Source organism: Engraulis encrasicolus, chromosome 2 (genome assembly GCF_034702125.1).
Source record: "Engraulis encrasicolus isolate BLACKSEA-1 chromosome 2, IST_EnEncr_1.0, whole genome shotgun sequence".
Taxonomy (NCBI): Eukaryota; Metazoa; Chordata; class Actinopteri; order Clupeiformes; family Engraulidae; genus Engraulis; species Engraulis encrasicolus.
This window is the reverse complement of record NC_085858.1, coordinates 55,007,076-55,013,837: the sequence shown is the minus strand read 5'-3', so window position 1 is coordinate 55,013,837 and position 6,762 is coordinate 55,007,076.

Here is a 6,762-nt window from a genome sequence, read left to right as displayed (position 1 = left end):
TAGTCTTTATGAGTGTATTGTTGCTGCATTGGGCAAAGTTTTTATGGTATTTGCTTATGGGATGGCTTTGCTATGATTTAATTCTTGTTGGCAATATCCCAGGACATTTTTTTCCTGTTGGATCCAAAGCCACATTGCTGCTTTGGGATAATAAAGACCTTTGACCTTGAACAATATGTGTCCTCCACCCAACAGCATCAAGTCATGAACATACTGTACGGGATTGTGTTGGTCTTTGGAATTGCCAGACAGCTCCCCTTTGCACTAAAGGCATTTTAGCCCATAGTCATAACCCCTCAAATGCTGAAGACACCGCCCCTGTTATAAATTTGCTGTTAGCAGAATTGCAATGACCAAGTCATGTGTTACAAAAACTCTGTATAAAACTGTGTAATGTTGTAGTAGTGTCGTACTGTGGTGATAAAGTCTTGATACGTTAAGAAAACATATTAATACAACTAGANACGACAATCAGATTAAGTTTACAATTGACTTTCGCGAAAGGAGAGAGAGCGAGAAGCCTGGAAAGCATTGTCCTCGCTTGGCATCTTTCGTCTCTCTGTCTCTCCTCCCATGAAGGTTGCTTTTAAATAAAAACACAGGGATGGAAAATCATAGTACAGCACATTGTTTCTCATCAGAGGCAACATTTAAATGTAGCATGCTGATCACATAGTTTTCCCAAGGGAACATTTGGAACAGTACAACTATGAAACAAGTACAAAAGTGAATACAAGCGAAGTCTTTGCTACAGAATATTTTTTTTTCTACAAAAGACTACAGTCTTCCACTGACAGAATGATGTTCACTAACCCCTTGTTGTAGTGTGTTGTAGTGTGCCAAACAAGATCTATGGTTCTACAAAGTTTGTCATGATGTTTTTTTCCGTCATAGCATATGTAGGCCTACGTCTATGCCTGTTTACTTTGTGTCTTGCATGTATTGTAATGGGTTGCGTGCTTGTAAGCATGACTTGGAGTACAAAGACTATTTGAAAGCCTCATCTCCATACAAAGGCACTTGGCCTTTAATACCATTTCTTTGGGTTGGGCCAAAAGTTCAAGAGTGGTAATGACCTGGAAAAGGATATTTCTGTTGCCGTTCTGCTAAATGCCCGTATCGACAATAGTAGCATAACTTTGTGGCATTAGCACCTCCATGGTGGCATGCCATGGCACGGCATCCCTGTCGCATGGTTACTGCACATGCTGATGAGGGCATTGCATTCGCATGCAGAAGACGACAACCAGCGATGCATACAGCTTTGGCGGGGCAAGGGATAAAATAAACTGAAAGCCGCCCCCCCCCCCCCCCCCCTCAATGCATGCAATGTAATGGGGGACCCAATTCTGGGGCCACCCCTCCCTGGGCCTGGGAAAGAGTGACCCATTTGCCTCCCCCTGCTGGGGGCCCTGCAGACACCTCCGGCCCAATGGCCTGCTTCCAATCCATTCCATAGTTTCATAGCCTCTTACTGCAGATGGGGTTGCCGGCGGGCCTATTCACTACTTGCTGAGACTACTCAACTACATCATAACAACATTGCTATGACAGTACCAAGAGCCTTAAGTAACAGATTAAGACATAGCCATTACAATTTTGGTGACAGTAAGGTTACAACATAGGCTCTGCGCTAAGAGGTTGATGCACATCGTTTCACCAGTGCCGTGCTGTAATAGAAGTTGAAAAGAGCTAAGACTTCACCACCATAGTATTACACTACTGCAACATTACACAGATAGTAATATATTACAACTTGGTCATTGCCGTTCTGGCAATACCAAATGTATAACAGGGAGCCATGTCTTAAGATCTTAACTTCATGCAGCACAACTCTGCCTTCCGACAAATATCCATTCAAACAATGCTTATCAAGCAAATCCTGTCGTGAAATTATTTGTCAAGATGATGGTAAGCAGGATATTCATTTCGGTGAGTAACAGAGCAAGCTTGGCAAGAGTCCAAACCTCCTTCAATGTGCAACATGCAGTACGTGACACACATTTTCTCTCAGACTGTTTTTAGTTACCAGCCAACTTCCTGCGAGGCAATGAGGAAATATTTGTCAGGCTCAACAGACAGCCTGGTGTGAAGTTCAAGGTAATTAGGCTGAACAAAAAAGAGCCCATTAAATACAAGACAATAAAAGGGATTTGAAACGAACCGTTGAGAAACTAAAAGAATGCAAGAAAACCAGGTGGAGAAAAAACAAAAGCCAGCCAGTGACGTAGGGAAATGTGTTTGAAGAAGCAGTGTGTGTTTGTGTGTGTGTGTGTGTGTGTGAGAGAGAGAGAGAGAGAGAGAGAGAGAGAGAGAGAGAGTGAGAGAGAGAGAGAGAGAGAGAGAGAGAGAGAGAGAGAGAGAGAGAGAGAGAGAGAGAGAGAGAGAGAGAGAAAGAGAAGGGGGGGAGACTATGTGAGCATGAGTGTCTACACACTTCCAGTTTCCTGTTAGTAAAAAAAGTTTAACTGAAATTGTGCTGACAGTGAAACAGCATCACTGTCTTTAACATAGCCTACATTCTAAAAAGGGGATGTGGGCTGGCAACAACAGACAGCAATCCAAAACAAGAACAGATAGTTAGACTGTAACAGATAGATGGGAGCATGTTGCTTTCCTACTAATAATATGCTCGTCTTGCCTGATAATTAGCAATAATTGTAGATACATTTAGTTCCATTAATCTTTTTTGAGTTTTCCTATGATTCCATTGTCTTTATGGTGTGCACAACCAGGCATGACCATGAACTAACTTCGACTGAGCCAACACAACCATCATCACCTGCCGGTAATCCCTGGAGGTGTCAGGTGGTCTCTGTAGCCAGCTGTGTGAGGAATCCCAAGCACCCAGCGCACCAGCCCAACCCTGCATGAGGAATTCAGGTCAGGTCAATTTATAAGGAAAACACATTTCATATTTCAGGGTTTTTTCCCTGGCTTGCAATAATTTATATAATATTGTTTTCAGAGGTGTTAGAAGGCCTGCTAAAATTCGGTGGGGAGTAGAGGTGCTTATCAAAGTAGTTCTCCCAAAAAGTCTCTGGATTAATTGCAAGGAATGTAATATTCAAACTATTTTCCAAAGTACCAGCTCACATATAAGCATCTCATATGGAAATTGTTTAAGATATGGACCATGTAAAAAAGAACCACACAAAATGGAACACAATGATAATGTAAAGTGGTGAATGGTCACCGCTCATCTGTTTTGAAGGTGCAGAATTCAGTAGAAGTATCTGTACAAAAAAGGAGACAATCCACACACTTCAAGTCTTTTTTGTGCAAAGCAAGCTTAAAAGTGTGTGTGTGGATTGCCTCCTTTTTGTACAAAACGATATAAAATCAAATAAGGATGCAAAATATGTTGTATTTAATGTCAATTTGAACACAATATAAAATACTCATATATCAAATCTCTCCTCTCTGTAGCACTACTCATCTGCTGCTCCATTCCACCCTCACATCTGCTTATCTGTGATGTTCTGTCCTTGACAGCAACATCAGGGCCAAAGTCTGCTTAGTCTGTTGAAACTAGAGCAATTTCTGTTGCGAGAGAATGAAAGTGGAGGCACAGCAATCTGCCAGCCACCCTATTGGCCAGTTTGTTGGCCAGGCCACGCCCTCCTAGTGACGCAACACGTTCAAGTCGATGATAATCAGGCAACAACTTTGTAGCTTCAGGGATTCAGATTCGTAAATTATATGACGCAGGGCTTGACATTGGCACCTGCCAACCGGCCAAATGCTGGCATAACTTGACTCTGGCAACCACTGATTTTAGTGTCACTGGCCCCTTCGCTTTTTTCTAGGGATTGCTAAGTATACCGTATCATACCATGAGCCGAATGTACAATATCCTAATAAACAAAAAACAACTTATAACAAAACTGGCTTGTATAGAGAGGCTGAATGGCTAATGACTCCAAAACTAGCCAAAGTGGCCAGTGAGCATAAAAGCCCTGTTATGGCGACTTTTATATGCCAGGACACATAGGCAACTGTATCAATCAGCCATCTAGATGGCCAGTTTGTAGCTTCATGAATTTTGATTGGCCAATAAAGCTATGATGGCTTATGTGCCAGGTGCACGGGTTGGAATGACATGCAGGCACACACCATGGCATGGCAAAGTGAGTGAGCAGCTTGTATTGGCGCTGTGGCCCAGAGCTTTGGGTGGGTGGAGGAGTGAATTATCAGCAATCTCCCGCAGAGTCATCTGTCAGCACAAAGTGCATTTCAGCAAGGTGCCATTCCGGCCTAGTTACTTCATTGCGGTCTGCCATTTCAGTAAGGTGCCATTCGGTAAGGTCTGGTTGCTTCCTAGAGTCTGTGCATACAGCACTGTAACTGTGCTTACTCAATGAGTATATTGTGTTAGTTAAATGATATTGTTTATGGATTGCGCAAACCAGTTAAGTAGCAGAACACTAGATGTCAGACATTGAGTACTATGCAGTATGTAACATTTTGGTGTCCTTCCGCAAAGAAAACAAAATATAACGTCTAACTGGATGTTCATTAGTGTGTAATAACCTACATATCACTCTGAATATTTTCACACTGTTACAATGGGCCCTTTGTAATAGCCTACCTACATATGAGACCTTATGCCTATGCACCTACATGCCCAACATGACTCTCTGCCATTTGCTGAGGGCAGACTAAATTCACATTTGGAGCTTCACACAAAAATCAGCTATGAACAACTGAATTGGCCAAGCATATTCAAAATGTCTAATAAGCCATAATAGCATGCATTCATACACAAGACTTGCTTGTCTTATCATGACAGTTTACTCAAAAACAGACTGTGCACTGCACACACCCTTGCCATAGTCTTATCATGTAAAACACGTCATTGAACACTTGACAGAGTTCATTCTCATGCGTGCCAGAGTTTATGCTCATGCTTGCAAAAGTTGGCATGAAAAGGAGGGTGAATGGTAGCCTGTTCAAAAAAGGCCTAACGAATGAGTAAATCTAACAGTGTTTGCAAATGTTGTAAATGTGTTCCCTAGCCTATTTGAAATGTGAATACTGAATGTATAACTAAGAAATGATGTGTCCCAGTGGTCCACCAAATAATTTACCATTAGCATTTGGCCCAATGCCAAGTGTGGGAAAATGGCCCCTGTGGAATTTAAATGTGTGATGATATTCATCACACAGGGCTTGTGAGTATTGTAGCTGAAGTAAGCCTATGAGCAGTCTATAAACGAGATAACTTGTTTTATCTGTATGTAATCTGCCTTCTCTCTTTACTATAGAATGATATTATAGAGCCATTTTTCTTTTTCCTCAGAAGGTAGACTACTGAAATTGACAGCGTCACCTTCTTAAAATAATCGCCTAAGTCATTTTTTTCCAGGTTTGTCAGGGAACACTAAAACTCCCTCAGAATGGGGGAGGACATGAGTTAGGCGAAAACGTGAACTTGACCAAAAAATGACTTAGGCGATTATTTTAAGAAGGTGACGATATAATTAACTACACTGAGGTTTTCCCCACTTTATGTGCTTCACCCCACCTCCTGCTGTGGTTTCACAAACGCATAATTAAGTCCATACCTCCAGCCTTTATTCCCCCTACCTTAGTCATGTGCCAAAAAAACAAACTGATCACTCAACTCATAGGGGCCCCAGCATTAGCTCTCTCTGCTATGGTGACTGTGCCTTTTATGGCTTGGTGGTGGTGGTGTGGTGGGTGCCAGAGGGATGAGCCTTGCAAGCCTTTGCGTTTGGTGATGTGATGTGATGTGATGTGCTTGGCTTTAGTGAAAGGGAAAGGGTTGAGTACAGCTTTGTGTCCAGCTAATCTCCTAGTTAATGCTGACTATCTGGTATGCTGCATATGTATTTTTCTATTGCGCTGAAAAGTAGGCCTATGCTTAGGGTGACCAGATTTTTGTAGTCTAAAACCGGGACACTTCGTGCGTGACTGAACGAGAATATTTGGCGGGCGGGTCTGGGGGTCCTCCCCCAGGAAAATTTGTATTTTTTAGATGCAATTTCCTGCATTCTAAGCAATTTTAGAGGTCGGAATGACAAATTGCAACTGACTCCTTCTGACTTTCTATACAAGCGCTGGCTGCCATTAATTGTGGCAGGTAAATATGTAATATTTTCCATATATTTACCCTGATAGGCATGGCGTAATGTAGTCGGTGGCCAAAACCGGGACATATTTGTGTCCCGAGAGAGTTTGCTCGGGACATGGGACACACAACTCCAAACCGGGACTGTCCCGGTCAAACCGGGACGTCTGGTCACCCTACCTATGCTATATGCTATGCAATATGTATTGTTTACAGCACTTAATTAGAGTACTTTCGGTAATGTTGAGTTGAGGAACATCTAACATAACTGCTGCGTAACGTTTTTCCTATTTTGGAGATTGTCTACGAAACTTCCTATCTTACTTCCCTCTGTTGTCATTCGTCGTGGACACAGGTGGCCCATTCGCTGGCATGTCTGCTGGCCTCTACGTCATGTCCACAAAAAAGGTCAGGCATCTCTTTGTCAATGCCCACAAACATTTGGTAATAGCGCCGGGTAGCCTGGGCAACTGTTAACGTCAGCAACACGGATGAAAGAAAGACCAGACAAAAAGAGCGGATGTCCATGGCACCAGTTACGCATCGACGTCCCTTAACATGCCCATGCGCCCTAACATTGTTAGGAGCTCTTTAAATCTGTTGGAAGAAGGTAAGCATATTGATGTGAAAGATACAGACTAGATAGGCCTAGCCTACTGATGAATTCA